This window comes from Trichosurus vulpecula, chromosome 1 (genome assembly GCF_011100635.1).
Source record: "Trichosurus vulpecula isolate mTriVul1 chromosome 1, mTriVul1.pri, whole genome shotgun sequence".
In the NCBI taxonomy this organism is placed as follows: Eukaryota; Metazoa; Chordata; class Mammalia; order Diprotodontia; family Phalangeridae; genus Trichosurus; species Trichosurus vulpecula.
In genome coordinates, this window is record NC_050573.1 from 238,766,553 (window position 1) to 238,783,978 (window position 17,426).

Below are 17,426 nucleotides of genomic sequence, written 5' to 3' on the forward strand. Positions count from 1 at the left end.
TAGGAAAAAGTATAAGCCATGTCCACTCACCACAGATGTTCCTTATAATTTTATCCTAGGCCCTGTTCTCTCTATCTCTCTGTACCAGGGGATCTTAACGTGTGTGTGTGTGTGTGTGTGTGTGTGTGTGTGTGTGTGTGTGACATTTGGCAGTTTGGAGAAATCTTTGGATGCTTTCTCAGAATAACTATTTAAAATTTATGAAATAAAATTCTAATCCCAGGATTAGAAAGGAAACCAATTATATTGAAATATATATTGTTCACAACTAACTTCACAGACTCCATGGATCTGTGAACAGCAGGTTAAAAACCAGTCATCTGTACTGTCTTACCATCTCACTTTGTAATTTCATCAGTTCCCATGGGCTCCATTATCTTTATGTAAATGATTCTAAGATGTATAAATAGAGATATCTGGGAATTATATATAGATCTGTACATAAATGAGATAGATATCTCTATATGAATATTAATGATAGTGATAGATGACAGATAGATAGATAGATAGATCTTTAGCCTTTGTCTCTCTCTCTCTCAGGCTATGGTCTCTCATTGCCAACTATATTTTGGACATCTTAAACTGGATTCCACATGGGAATTAAATTCAATATGTACAAAAGATGACTCGTTCATTACTTTTTCCCCAAAATGCCCCTTCTCTTCCCATATTAAATATTACTCTTAAGGACACCACCATTCTCCCAGTCACCCAAGCTCACAACTTTATGGTCATTCTTGACTCCTCACTATTGCTCATTTTACATAAACAATCAGTTTTCAGATCTGGCTTCTACTTTCTTTCCACTTACCTTGCCACTACTAATATAGACCCTCATAACTTCATGCCTGCACTATCACAACAGCCTTCTGATTGGTTTCTGTGCCTCAAGTCTTTCACCACCAAAATCCACCCTCCATTCAACTGCCAAAGTGAGTTTCATAGAGTACAAGTCTAAACGGTTCAACTCCATACTCAATAAACTCCAGTGCCTCCCTTGGAATGGAATTTCTAGGATAAAATGTTCTGTTTGACAGTTAAAGCTACCCAAAACTTGGCCCATCCCTATGTTTCCAACCTTTTTATATTTTATTCCTTTCAATATAGTCTCTGATCCAACTACACTGGGCCTCTTGTTATTGCTCACGCAGCACTTCATCTCTTGAATCTCTGCCTTTTTACTATGTCCCATAATTAGAATGTTCTCCCTCCTCTCCTCTACCATCTAGATTCCTTGTATTTCTTCAAGACTCAACCTTAATTCCATTTTCTGCAAGAGACTTTTCCCAGTCCCCTTCACTGACAAACCCATACCACCACCACCTTTAGTGCTCTCCTTCTGAGGGTACTGAATACTTTTATTAGTTATTAATATAGTAAATAAAATAGTTATTTACATGTTCTAGCTTCCATTACAATGTGAGCTTCTTGAGGGCAGAAACTATATTTTTGCCCCTTTTTTGCATTCACAGTGTTTAGCATGCTTCCTGGAATATGACAAATGCTTAATAAATTTATGTTGACTAATCCTTTGGAATAATTAGTTTGACATTGGAGAAAGGAGAATAGAAGAAAGAAGCAAAGTAAAGATGTTATTGCAACAACTGAATGGGTAGTAGTGAAGGCCTGAATTAAAGTAGCAACAATGGAAATGTAGTAGACCCATGTGTAAATATTGCAGAAGGATAGTGATAGAACATAGTAACTAATTCAATATAAAAAGTAATGGAGGAAAAAGAGTCAGAGACAACTCCAAGGTCATGAGTACAACAGGTAATGGTCCGTCAGATAGAATTTGTAGCATAAAGAAAATGAGGAAGTTTAATGGTAGTAACCCTGATTTTGTAACATTGAGTTTAAGAGGCCAGTGAGGCATCCGGGTAAAGATCATATTTAGCCTATTACAGGTAGGTATCTAGAGCTCAGAAAAACAGATATATTGAAATAAAATGGTAGTTAAAATCAAAGCAAAATGGTTCTAGGGACCAAAGGCCATAAACATAATAAAGAGTACGTTTAGTGCAAGTTGAGGAGTGTAAGACATTGAAGGACCAATGCGTATGGATTTAGACAGTAGAATTTCAATGTTCTGAATCTTGAAGGTGGTATAAATTTGAAGATAACGAGGACAAAAGTGTAGCTTAGTTGACTACACCAAAATACCTTCTCTTGCCAACAATCCTAACACCTAGGTCCATGCCTAGCACAAATTCTGTACTTAAAAGATACCTGTTGAATTAGATTCAAACTCCTGGAACAAGTAATCTGCATTATTTACTCATTCCTCAAACCAAATGATCTGGCTTTTATTCCTATCAGTTGAAAAATGGCTAAATCAGGAAACTTACCTCAAAGAAAGAAAAGGAGACTGTATGTAAAGACCTCTAGAATAAATGATGGATAGCCATAAGTGTGGCTCAAAAGAATTTTGCCAACTCCTATGATTAGCTTTACGTGACAAAATCTTGATTGATTTATTAAAAAGTATGTGTGGCGTAATTGTTTTCTGATTGATGCACTTGTAAATGGTTCTGGATTCCTTTGTCTACATCAGTATAAAACTACATATTAAATAATAGCAATGGGCCAACCATTTATTGTAATACATCTGGATCGATTTGACTTCTTGGGAGAAGTTAGGCTTAAGTTTTTATTTCCTAAGCTATACAAAGATAGAGACCCAGATGGTAGCAGTGAAGTGGAGTATGTATGTTCTTAGACCCTTTCTGTATGAGTCAATATGTATACCAAATTGATTTGGAAGTTTGCATTTCTGAGGCAGCTAGATGACACAGTGGATAGAACACTGCCCTGGAGTCAAGAAGACCTGAGTTCAAATCCAAACTCAGACAGTAGCATGACCCTGGGAAAGCCACTTAACCCTGATTGCCTCCAAGAAAAAAAAAAGAGAGGGAGAAGAAAGTTTGCATCTCTGCTCCTTAAAATCTTGGACCAAACTAATGCCTCATTATTCTTCTAAAATCAGTCTTGCCACAAGGATATTGATTGATGATTTTTCAGTTGTCAAATGCAATGTCCTTTTTTCATTCTTCATCTTCATTGACATTTAAGCAGCATTTAATACTGTCAGCTACCTTCCCCATCTTGAGACTTTCTTTTCATCAATGACACTGAAATGCTTAGTTCTTCTCTGCTTTTCCTCTCTTTGTGTGTTCTCTCTCTCTCTCTCTCTCTCTCTCTCTCTCTCTGCAAGTGTGCATATGTATGTATGTATATATGTATGTATGCATATTTAGTATCTTCTCTATCTCCATTTCTGGTCCCTATTTTTCTTCTCATCTCTTATGGGAGGTTTTCCCAAAGTGTAGTCCTTTTCTTTCTTAGCTCACCTGCTCCTATGGTTTTAGTTATCACATCAATGTAAATGACATAAGAATATGCATATATATATATATATATGTGTGTGTGTGTGTGTGTGTGTGTGTGTGTGTATCTGTGTACATACATACAAATCTCTGTGTGTGTGTGTGTGTGTGTGTGAAAGACAGAAATAGAGGGAGGAGAGGGAGACCTTTCTTCTGATCTCTATAGTTGAATTTCCAACTTCCCATGAAATACTTCCACCAGGCTATCCTATCAACAGCTAAAATTCCACATGTCCAAAACTAAACTCATTAATCCCCACCCTGCCATATACATTCAAATCTACAACAAACCTTAATTTTACTATGTTAATAGGACTATTATTCTCCTAAATACCCTACCTTGAAATCTTTGAGTTCATCTTTGACTCTTCCCTCTCCCTTATTTCTTATATCCAAAATTGTCAAACTTTGATAATTCTGCCTCCACAATGACTCAAAAATCTGTCTATTCTCCCCCATTTACACTGTAACAACTGTAGATCAGTCTAATTATCTCTTGCCAATACTGTTATAACAGTCTTCCTGCTGATCTCCATGCTTCCACTTTCTCTCTGCTATCCATCCTTCTCATTATTATCAAAGGAATATTACTGGTGTACAAGTCTGATCATCCCAATACCGTTATCAGAATCCTTCAGTGGCTCTCTTAGTTTCTATATGGTAAAACAGAAACTGCTTATGCTGTGATTCAAGGCCATTCATAATTCGAGTCTGACATACCTTTCCACTTAGAAGTGACCCTACCCTCTTTTGATCTCTCATGACAGTTTTATTTTTCCTGTGCAGAATGGTAATTTGTGCTATAGTTATTGGTGTACATAGCTTTTCTTTTCTAGTACTTTGTAAACTACTGAAAGCCAAGGACTTTGTTACTTTTAATCTTTGTATCCTTAGGCATTTTTAATCCACGAACATTTTTAAATGTGTTCTGAAATAATTGAATCAAACTTAATTCTTCCTGCCATTGAACTTTGGAATTAGATGACCCATACAGAATATCCTCTCAAGATGAGTGGTACCCAAATTAAACACTGAGTCATGAAGTATGGCAAACCTATTATGCAAATTTCTCATTGCACTAAATGATTTTCAACCAGCACAAACACATTTAATCTTTTTGTCTCATAGATTTAAATTCTTTGAGAAATTGATTAATGAGCATTAGTTCAACTTGCCTCTCTATTTTCTTCTGAGAAATGACCTAAGCTACCTGAGCTTTCTTCTGTTTCTAGAAGGTGGAAATAGGAAGAAGTATTAAAGTTCATCAATTAACATAAAAAAATTAAAATTAAGATACTACAAAGGGAGAAATTAGCCATGTTTCTTAATATACATCTTCTGTACAAATAGATTGTGATAATATGTGGCACAATAGATAAAGTACTGGACTTGAAGTAAAAAAGATCTGAGTTCAAAGATGGCCTTAGATACTTACTAGCTGTATGGTCCGGTCAAGTCACTTAACCCTGTTTACCTCAGGTTTCTCATATGTAAAATGAGCTGGAGAAAAAAATGGTAAGCAACTCTAGTATGTTTGCCAAGAAAACCCCAAATGGGGTCACAGAGAGAGGCAGACAGGACTAAAATGACTAAACAACAAAAATAAGAATGTATGGGACCAATGAGACAGGAATGCTCACTTGTTTTCATATTAACAAATTCATGTTAATCAAATTAACAAGGTTGAATTACAAAATATTTCCTACAGTGGTGTTTTGAAAGTGCAGCAGCTTTTACTTTGGATTCATCCCAAAACTAATTTGGGAATGATTGATTGGTAAAGGATATGTAGCCACAGTTAAATCAAATTATGGTAGAACAAACTAGAGTTTGTATACCACCAAGACAGCCTTTGAGAAACCAGAGTCACCTCTAAGTGAGATTGTGACACTGGAACAGAACTTTGTAGAAGGTTGTGTTGTTATGATGGGGTTTAATGAGAGCAAGTTTTGATGAATATTAAAATGAGTGATGATGATGATGATGATGATAACTAGCATTTATGTCCAATCCAATCCAACAAACATTCTAATCTACAGACTACAGGCAACTAGAAAATTTCAATCAAAAGTAATAAAAACTGAAATCAAGCAAAAGAAAGAACATATGAACCACCTGGTAACTCCAATGCTGTTCATAATATGGTTAGGTGGTCCAATGGACAGAGAACAAGAATAAGGACTAGGTGAGAGATAATAATAGTACCTACCTTCCAGGCTTGTTATGAAGACTAAAGATGATTGTCAAAATTTGAATGACACCACTTCCCTCAACCTCCTTTTCCCTCCGATTGGAGGGATGGAGAATGGAGTATGGAGTCCCAACCTCCTAGCAATGCCTTTCTTTTTAAAGGGCAGAAACCACAATTTTTGGCTCACTCCATTTTGCATCTGCTGCTCTGCCTGATTTGAACTAGGTACTGGACTAGGTACTAACACATGCACACACACACACACTTTCTTGCCTCCTTTTGTGTGTTCTCTTCCCCAATTAGATCGTAAGTTCCTTGAGAGCAGGGGCTGTCTTTCTTTTAATTAATTTAATCCCCCATGCATAACACAGGGCCTGGCACATCGTAAGCACTTAAGAAATGTTTATTGGATCAGATTGGCTATGAATGCTATTTATTATCATTATTATTATCAATTTCATTGTTCACCAAAACTTGGTCTAGATAACCCCACAATAACAACACAACCCTATGCAAAGTCCTGTTTCAATGTCACAAAATGGCTCAGAGATGACTGGACTCTCAAAGGCTGTCTTAGTGGAGCACAAACTCTAACTTGTTCTACCATAATAGAAAGTATTTAAATAGAGTCTAGGCATAATATTACATCTAATTTCTGATAATCATCTTGTCCAGGTATACAGAGACTCATCACAAGTAGAAGTACCACCAGGTGCTGAATTCTTTGGTCACAGTATTAGATGAAAGAAAGAAAACACATGGAACACAGTACTATCAGTGCTCTCAGGCAGATTCTTTTGCTCTACAGGGATGATGGCGAAATAGCATGGAAAGTGGGCAGATGGTGATAAGTGTCATACAGCATTTAGATCAGCTAAGAACATCAACTTAATGGGTGCTCTAGGATTTGTTCTTGTCCCCAGTAATTACCGATGTTCCATCTCACAGATATAAGAAATATGAAGTACTTAATAAGAACTCTAAGCAAATATTAACATCTTTACTTCCCCTACAGCGTCAATCTTAAAACTAACTAAGGAGTGTTAATAGTTGTCAGAAATTCAGACCATGGTCAAACAGAATGGCACCTTTGTCCTTTGCTTAGCCATGAAGCTTCTTATGAGCCATCTGTGATGAGGGATGAACTGTTGTACTCAAAGAAAGTTACAGATAAATGTTACACAAAGCTCAGTCAAGCTCAAGAGGTCTGGCTCCTAAGTCTATAAAGGCTAGGTCCAATAAACTTTCAAAGTCAGAGTTTGGGGGAGTTACATTCTTTCTCCCTTTCCTTTTCTTGCTCCTTTTCCCTTTATATTAATTATAATATTTGTAGATTTTGGAATCACTTAGTCAATAAGCATTTGACACCTACTATTAGCCACTTTGATAATCCCTGGGAATATATATAAAGTCTCTGACCCTTAAGGACCTCACAATCTAATGGGAACAGAATTAACAGGTAAAAGTTTGCATCTCCATCTATCACTGGTCCCCAAACCCTGGAAATTTAGGAAAACTGGCTAAATATAACTGATGCACATTAGAAATTGGGTGTTTCCTACATAAAATGTGGGATCTGGAAAGGCCTATTTGTTGTTGCACTCTTCTCCCTCTTCCATGAGCTATTTTGACACTGTTGAGTGGCATAGCAGACAACTAAAGGAGATACATTTTGAGATTTAGATTTGGGGACTTGCATTATTCACCACATCTAATCATTCCTTCACTAATTATCATTCTCACTATTCAACAAAACCTTCTAGGAAAATAAAAAAGTATTTTCGTAGAAATTGGATTTAGACTAAAACTTCATACCATATGCCAGGATATCCTAGGATATGATCCAAATGGATACATAATTTGGGTATATCTTAAACAAATTAGTCAAATAAGGAAGAAATTACATTTCTTATCTATAGATTGGTAGAAAGTTCTTGACCAAAGGATAAAGAGAGTCACAGAAAATTTAAAAAAAAAACAATTTTGATTACATAAAATTTAGAAAAGTTTTTCTTTTTGCACAAAATCAATGTAGCTTAAACCAGAAGGGAAACAATTAACTGGGGGAAAATTTTTATAGTAAGGATTTCCCCCTTGTAGAAGTCTCATTCCCAAGATCTTTAAGGAATTAATTAAAATGTATAAGAATAAAATCTATTCTTCATTTGATCAAAGGATGCAAATAGACAGTTTCAAAAGAAAAAGACATCCAAGTTATAAATAGCCAAATTATCCAAATCACTAAAAACCTGAAAAAACTATTATTTCTCTCTTGAATTTAATAGTTAATTATTGAATTAGGATCAAAGTTTTCCCCTTTTCTACTTCCTCACTCAGAAATCAGCCCCTGTAGATTTCTCAGGCAGCCTTTTGAAGTGCCAGGCTGATAGAGAGGGATAACTCAGATCTGCTCAAAAGATAAAGGTAGTTGAATTGATGGATTCCAACCCACTGTGTTTTACTCAAACATGTCTGAGAAAATGTGGATTCTCCCTTTTATCAGATGAGTGATATGAGTATAGATAATTCTCTTTGACCAGAACTGAGTGATCAGTGATGAACCCCTGACACTCATTAGAATAGGTCTATCTCTCATTATAATGTTCATTCTCTCATTAATTGTTTACCAATCAGAGTTGATTTCCACCCTCAGGAACACCCTCTCTTCCAGGGGCATATAAGCATTGAGTGAGTTACATGAGGGGCCTTTGGTCTAAGAGAGATGGCCAAATGACCATCCTTTTATTAATCATATGCTAGCATTATTAACAAAATGATTAATCACCCAGAAACTATGTCTCTCAAACTTTTTATACATCACAACCAGAGAAATGTAAATTAAAGAACCTTTGGATTTTCACTTCACACCAAACAGATTGTTAAAGATGGCAAAAAATAAAATAACTAATGTTGAAGTTGCTATAGAAAACCAGGCCCATTTACGTAATTTTGGTGGATCTGTGATTTGGTTCATCTATTCTGGAAGTCCATTTGAAACTTTATCAAAAAGTTACCAAACTGTATGCTCTCTTTTGCCCCAGGAATGCCACTACTATGACTAAAACACTGAATTTTTGTTAAAGAAGGAAAGTACTGACACGTACAAAATATTCACAAGAGTTCTTTTTGTTATACTATAGAAATTAAATGAAGTGTTGTTCATCCATTGGGAAATGACTGAATGAATTACAATTTATGACTTTAAGAAATGATAATATGATTTCCAAGAAATCTGCAAAGACTTATTTGAATGGATGCAGAGAAAAGTGAGCAGAACCAAATATTTGATATTATAATATAGCAAAGAAAATTAACCTTGTGCAATTTTCAATGAAATGACCAATCAGGATTCCAGAGGACCAATGAATAAGCATGCTATATACCTCCTGACAGAGAAGTAATGGACTCAAGATGCAGAATGAAAAAGCCATTTGTGGACATAGCCAATGCATGGATTTGTTTATTTGACTATACATATTTGCTATAAAATTATGTATATGTGTTCTTTTGTTTTCAATTGGTAGAGATAAAAGTGTGAAGAGAAACTAAATTGCATTAATTGAAAACCTTTTTATTACATTAATAAAGAAACAAGAACCTTGGGAGGAATAAAGCACTATCAAATTTGTGAAAGAGAAGGAAAGGAATATCAAAAGCCTTGAGATGCATCTTGGATTTGGGGAAAACAGGTTTCAAAGAGTTTAGGTGAATTCTTCAAAGAAAGAATAGGTAACCTTTCATGCCCTAAAATCCAACAGGAGTTCAAGGGAAAGGAATCTCATAAGAATAAATCATTAAAGACACAAAAAGAAGCAATTCTGATGAAAAGAAAAATGAGATTTATGTAAAGAAATGGGTAAGGATATACAGAGAACAAAAGTTGAATTTTTAAAAGACTTTTACCAAAGATGAAAGAAAGAATGGGTAACAGAAGAAGAATACAAAAACAGGAAACAGTATCATAGTGCTAATAGTGCTAGAATTTCCAATTAAATAATGATGGCAAGGACAGGTGACAACAAAACTAAAGTTCATCTGTTTTTCTTACATTTAGAGGAAAAGAGAGATCAAAACCAGAATAGGATTATTGTTCAAGGTAATGGAAGCAAAAGCATGACATCTTTTCCATTTTCTTCTATCACTCAGATACTCATGGCCATATATTTTTTATAATTATTGGCATCTTTTTATTTTTACATCACCTTTATATATGAATATATCCCTTCCACTATCCTACCTAGTGATGTCATGCCTTGAAACAAAGAATTTTTAAAAGAATGAATACAAACTAATTTAGCAAAATCAGCCAACTCTGGCATTGTATAATATTTCATGTCCAGAGTCTTCAACCCTTGCAAACAAGGGAAGGAAGTTTATTGTCATATATTATAATCAATATTTCTCAGTAGCCTTTAACTGGATACTAGTAATCTTGAAAACATGACTATCTGGAAAGCTCTCCTATATATTCCACACCCTGGGTACTCAGGAAATGAAGTTCTGTATTCCATTTCCCATTGTCCAAACACCTATTCACCATGACCACTGAGCTTCCCTCCATTCAGGCATATCAAATACTTCTACTTGGGCTTTTTCTAAGCCAACAGATTCAAATAGGAGCAAATTCTCATCTCATGTTTCCATCATATAGATGAAAACATCATAAATTATATTGAAAGATTGAAGAGAAGAGGCTGGAAGAAGGAGAAAGAATTATGAGCAATATTTATACCAGACCATAATAAAACAATGTTCTTTAATTTTTCAACCTTCATAAATTGCAATCTACTTCCAATCACCTCCCAGAAATGTACTTTGAGCTCTGAAATAATATTGCCATGTTTATAAAACTCCATAGCACTTCATGCCTAAAAATGTTTTTACACATTTACCCTTGAGTTATTTTCCACTTTACATGAGTGAAACAACTATTAACACTGTGGCTAACACTGCTTTTCCCCTTTGTGAATCTTTTTTCTCTGGAGTATATGGCAATGACTATCAAGTAACCCTTTTAGACACCTTGAAAGTAGATTGGCAGTGCCAATTTCTCATCTAAGAACAGTAAACATAACTATCACTTACAATTGGGCTCCTTTCAAATAAAGTGTGTATGCACTTGTCATTCTAAGAAGCCTCCAGAGGGCCAAAGAGAAATCTCAAAAACATGACAGCAGTCTGTCCCTTGGTTAAACATTAACTATGCTTAACTGGAAAAAAAAACTTTTAGGAAACAATACTCTAAAGAATTTCAGAGATGGCAAGGACCATAGAAATAATTTATCTCAATTTCTAATGAAAGGGTGGATTTTCTGCAACATTCTTAAAAATTTATCCTGTCTTCCAAGTGAGCTGCCAGGGGATAGCTGGCACCAAGAAGAGGAGAGGAGTGGACCCAGAAATGACATGATACTGCCATTGGAAAGGAAAAGAAATATGAGATAGCTAGGTGGTAGAATTGGACGACAATCCACATGACTTTCTTCATGAATTATACTTCTAAGAATAAAGCAAAATAGAAAAAAAAAAAGGAGATGAAGGGGAAATATTTGTAGATAACATAAAAAAATGATTATATGCAGGATATCAAACTTAGCATATCAGAAGCTTTAGCTGTATGAGAAACACAAAGAGATTAAGGAAGTAATAGCCAGGCTTTTTGGATGGCATTAAATGGTAATAACTTACTATATTTTGAAGTGTCCCCATTTTATTTTGGGATCATTATAATTGCTAGAAATTTTTTACCTCTTATGTGGAAAATCTGTCTCCCTTTTAAATTTCTACTTTTTGACCATAGTCCTACCCATTATACTCAATCTGGATGATAGTATAAGACTTTACAGTTATCTCAATTAAATTATGTTTTATTGCTTCTTGACCCATTGTCCTAGCTTGAGATGTTTTTGGATCCTAGCATCTAATGGCTTAGCTATCCCTGTCTCTTCATTCTTTTTTCAATCTGACAAACACAACCACTATCTCTTCATCTAATTCGCTAATAACATTGTGGAACAGAAGAGGTCTAATGGTCAAACTTTGAGGCATTATAATAAAAGTCTTCAAGTTGATGTGGATCCATGGAGAGAGAGTTGGTGCATGACTTTTTGTTCACAAATGATTGTGCACTCAATGCAGCCTCTGAAGCTGACATGCAACAGACTATGGATCAGATTCTCTGCTGCTTATTCTAATTATGGCTTAAGAATTAATAACAAGGAAACAAAAGTTCTCCACCAGTCAGCACCATACCATCCATACATGGAACTATAGATTACAGCAAAAGGAGAAATTTTGAATATTGTAGATAAGTTCACTTACATTGGCAGTATATTTCCAGGCATATACATCTATATATATGATGAAGTTGACACACACACTGCTCATTGTTTGAGAGACTCCAAAGGAAAACGTAGAAAAGAGAGGCATTAGGCTGGCTACCAAACTGAAGAGCTGTTGTGCTGACCTCACTGTTGTATGCCTGTGAAACTTGGATAGTATACCAGCACCATGCTAGGAAAATGAACCACTTCCATTTGAATTGTCTTAGCATTCCATTCTGAAGATCATCTGGCAAGATAAGATACCAGACATTGAGGTCTTTTCTTGAGTTGAACTGCCAAGCATTCAAATTCTACTGCAGAGAGCACAACTCTGAAAGGAAGGCCATGAGGTTTGAATGCTGAAAGTACATAAGACTAAAAGACTATTTCACCAAAAACTCAAACAAGGCAAATGTTCACATGGAGGTCAGAAGAAATGATACAAGGGTACTCTCAGGGTCTGATGTACTTTAGAATCCATTATGACACAAGGGAAATGCTGGCACAGGACTGCCCAGCATGGAATGCCCACATCAAAGAAGTCATTATGCACTATGAGCAAAGCAGAATTGTAGTAGCTCAAAGAAACATGAAATGCACAAATTTAGAGAAATCTCCAACGCAAATGTTCATATGCACTATTTGTACCCAACCTGTGATAGAATCTTCCAAGCTCTTTTTGTTCTGATCAGCCATAGTAAGACACGCTGTACACCTTGACCCAAACATAATGATATTATTTTGGTCTTACTTTGAGAATGAAGGACAACAAGCAACCAATTCATTGATTCAGGTATAAAAAACTCTGAATCCACCAAATCTCACCATCATCCTAAGTAAATTTAGGAATATTATGTCTAGATTATCACTCTTAACTATAATTATAGAATTTATGGAAGAGTCCTTAAAATTAGTATATTCCCTTCACTTTCCAAATATGGAGACTGAAACACACCAATGTGAAGGACCACCAGGGTCCAATCCATGTTAAACCATTGCATAATATGGGGTGACTTGGGGACCTAAATTGCTGGAAGAAACAGGGATAGATCAGAGTCCAGGGCCAGTGAAGAATGATTCAGGGCCCCCATCTGAGGCAAGAGACAGAGCAAGATCATTCCAAAGGGGAAAGTGACACACGTGTGTAATCCACTACAGGAGAAAGGCTTAAATTGGCACGAGGCAGCCCAGAATCGATGTCCAACCCAGAATCTGGCAAACTCCAGCCAAAACCACAGCAGAAGACAAAACTAGACTGAAAGTCTAGTTGAGTTGTTTTATTGCAAGAAAGTAGGGCCTGCAGAAAGCCTGCAGAAAGTAGGGCCTAGTCTTAGCCACCAAAATCAGGATCAAACAGGGTCAAACTATACTATCAATGGCTACAGGATTGGCTTTTGAACCAAGCACAAGCCACTAGTCTATAAACAGGAAATATCAAACATAGTGAATAATTTCCATGAACTAAGAGAATACCAAGTGTTAATGCCAGAAAAAAAGAGAATAATTCCACAAAAAGTCCAAATATTGCCTCAGAGAAAATATTTTCCTGTTTAAAAGAAACACAAAAGAATCTAGGAAAAAAGACATAAAATGTAATAGCTAGAAAGGGGGAAATGACAAGGAGAATAATTACTTTAGAAGAGACTGTAGTAAAATTTACTTAGTAATTAAATGCCCTGCAAATTAGAATGAGTCAAATAGAAAACAACTCCATGAGACAATAAGCAATATTAAAAACAAAATCAAAAGTTTGAAAAAAAGAATATCTAAAGTGTACATTATGTTTTAAAAACTGGCCTCAAAAATAGGCCAACCTGAAATAATCTAAGGATCATTTTAGTTCCTGAAGTATGTGCCACCCCCCCAAATTATTGGCTTTCATATTTCAAAAAATCATAAATGAAAGCTACCCAAATCTCTTCTAGTAAAAATATAAGTAGAAATACAAAGTAAAAATAGACAGAATCCATTGGCCAGTTCTTGAAAAAAAAAAAAAAAACTCTGACACGCAACTCACAGGAATATCATAGCCCAAATTCAGGGTTTCCAGGTGAGAGAAAAAAAAATTAAGTAGCTAAAAAGAGTTCAAGTACTGAGAAACCAATACCACTATTACACAAGACTTGTGAGTTGAAACTCAAAAGAAGAAATATTAAAATACGAAATTCCAAAAGGCAAAGGATAAAAACTTACTACCGCAAATAACCTTTGGCAAAATTGAGTATAATCATACAGGTGGAAAAATGGAACTTTAATGAAATGGAGAATTTTAAGCATTTATGATTCTCAGGTCAGAATAGAGAATTTGAAATTCAAACACAAGAGACAAAAGGAACACAGAATGATACAAACATTTGATCAATTGGAAGTATGAATTATTTAAATCCTAATAGAAAAAGAAGAAACAAATGTCTTCTCTGATCCTTAATGTCTTCAAAAGTCGTGTAGATAGTTTAAAATAAAAAGAAGGGAAGAGGATATGGAAATGGTTTTGTTCTAATTTGATGGTCTTAAGAGAGGGAAATAAGAGGTATAGGAAACTATATTCAAGAGGAAGGGAGAAGGAAGGAGAGGGCACTCATAATACGGGGTTCAGATAGGAAGAATATATAAACATGAAGGAAGGAGGCAGAAATGGACATCTCTTGAATTTCACTTTTATGTTGACTTAAAAATGAAGTTTAAATTTACTTACACAAATATTTATGTACACACACAAAGAGTTTTGAACAGAAGTATATTAAACTCAACAGGGGCAAAAAGGAGATTGCGAGAAGGACATTTAAGAGGAAAGGTAGGATGGGATAAACAAAATACACTCCAACAAAGGAAGGGAGAATATGAAATAGGGCTTAAGGTAGGAGGGTGATGTAACCAGATTTTTAAGCTTCTAGCATTTTGCATAAGATTTGGAAAGGATTATGACTGTGCTAGGTACCTGTGCGAGGGTGGTGAAAGAGAATTCAATGTAAGAACTTAAGATGAGAGACATTTGAGAGAGACACACACATTATTCCAGTCTCTTCAGGAGAGAGAGATGTGGAGAGAAAATGCTTTGGGAATCAGTAAACATGCAAAGAAGCGAGCACCTCAACATGTCCCTGATTTCCAGCTGGTCTTCCTAGAAATTTGGAGAAATTTGCCCCTGAGTGAAATCAAGGACTCACTCTTGGTTAAGTGAAATTAAAATTCACTACAATATAGAGGGTTCACTTATTATTCTCATTTGTAGTTCTTATCCATTTAGATAAATCATTTTACTCCCTATTCACTATTTGTGATGGTCTTTTTTGTAACTAGCATTCTGTGAGAAGGAGTTAAGCATCTGGGTTTAAGACTGAGGCACTCTTCCCTAGCCCCCATTAAGAAACAGTGGTTAAGAAATCGGCTTGAGTGGGGAGGAGCCAAGATGGCGGCTGGAAAGCAGGGACTTGCTTAAGCTATCCCCCAAAACCCTCCAAATATTTGTAAAAAATGGCTCTGAGCAAATTCTAGAGTGGTGGAACCCATAAAATAGCAGAGGGAAACAGGTCTCCAGCCCAGGAGATGATCTGTGATTTCATGTATGATCTTCTCTATATACAAATGTCAATTTTACTGGATTAAGTTCAAAACTTTCTTTAAATTAGAAACAAAAATAAATGAAAGGAAAGGAAAATAAACTAAGGCTGAATGGTAAAACTAACTCACCAATATTCACACAAACAGGAAGTAACACAGACCAGATTCAAAAACAAGTCTATGATTGCAAATATTATCATTGTCTCTTCCTTCCAGCAGTGCTCTCTCTTCTTTGATCTTTTTTGTTCCACTAACCATACTGACCTCAGTTATGCTCCTTACCATGTCCATAATGAAAATAGTATTATTCTGGCATGAATTGTTCTTAAGAATCCCAAGTTGGTGCATAGTAATCACTATTTCCTAGTAGTAAATGTTCACAGGTCATTCCTTCAGTAATGCATTCTGGAATTTTTCTAGCAACTGAATTCATACTTATCCATCAATACTTTAATCCATTCTTTTTCCCCCTTTTAAAACAAAACTATCTTAAAAACTAGACATTTCTCTTTCAAGTCCAGTAGTACCTTTCTTCTTTGTCACAGTTTTTCCACCATCACTTATAGCAATTTAAAAATCATATTCTAAAGTCCTTTCAGTACCTTGGTATGTGGTTCAACCAGGACTACTGAAAGTAAAGAATCTGCAATAAACATGGTTGGCTCTTACATTCTCTACATGGTAAGGTTTACAATTTCACAGCTCTGGAGCTGAATGTTGTCCAGTATGGAATTCCATTTATGAAAGTCTGTAGTTCCTTTCTAATGCCATCATCAAGGTTACCCTTGGTGAGTATGTATATTATTGTCATGAAAATGTTTCATTATGCCTGCAAAGGTCAACACATAGGTTAGTCAGTCAGTCAGTCAGTCAGTCAACTAGTATTTATTAAGCCCTACTATGTGCTGGGTACTGTGCTAAATGCTGGGATGCAAAAAGCAAAAAAAAAAATCCTTGTGCTTTAACTTACAGTCTAAAGGGTAAGACAACAACATGCAAACAACTATGAATACACAATAAATATATAGATTATATGTTGTTTGTCCTTTGTTTTCAGAGGACCAATGACATCTAGAGGTGATATCTTCATGAGGCAGAGTTACACAAAACTCTCAACCTCACTCTTTCTTCCAGAGTCATCAAAGTCCAGTGGCAAGATAAAAGTCAGGATGACTGCAGCCCAGGCTGCAGTGTGTGAACTTAATGTCTGTAATGTCTGAACAAGGTCTAAGCACTCCACAGTGTCTGCTTCAAGAGGCTTCGTTGTGGTTGGAACAAATTGTTCTCATCCATTCATTCAGATGGGGAAAGTCTTCACATACTTGGAATAAGCATTCCCCTAATTCACCAATGGGTTTGAGGTCTGTCAGTTACCCTCAGCCTGGGTTAGTTCATCTGCCAAGATGGTTTACTGGCATGTGGCTGCTGCACACACTATAGAGTTAAGTGTCAGGTGAACACCAAAGGTGGATGAGCAGCCCTGAAAAGGGTTTGACAAGCACTCACATCAGAGGTGCTAGCCTTCTTTGAATACCCCATGTACTCTATAGAGTAGAGAAATGGTTATTTCAAAGAATAATTCCTCAAATCCCTCTAAAAGATGGTATTTGAGATGTCTTATCCTGCCAATTGCCCAATCTTGACATTCCTACCTCCACATTTAATATATCTGACCTCCCAATTCTATTTACAAAGCCACCAGCTTAGTTCAGGCCCTCATCAACTCCTGATTAGACAATTGCATTAGCTTCTATCGGCTTATCTATCTTGAATTGCTTTCCTTTCTAATATAACCTGCCAAAGGAATTTTCCTTAACTAAAGATCTGACTATGTTGCTTCCCTACTGAAGCCCCAGTTGCTCTCTATTATGTCTAAAATAAATATAACCTCATCTCTTTGGCCTTTCACAACTTGGGGCCCACCTACCTTTCCAGCTTTGTTACCTGCCTCCAAATTCTACAGTT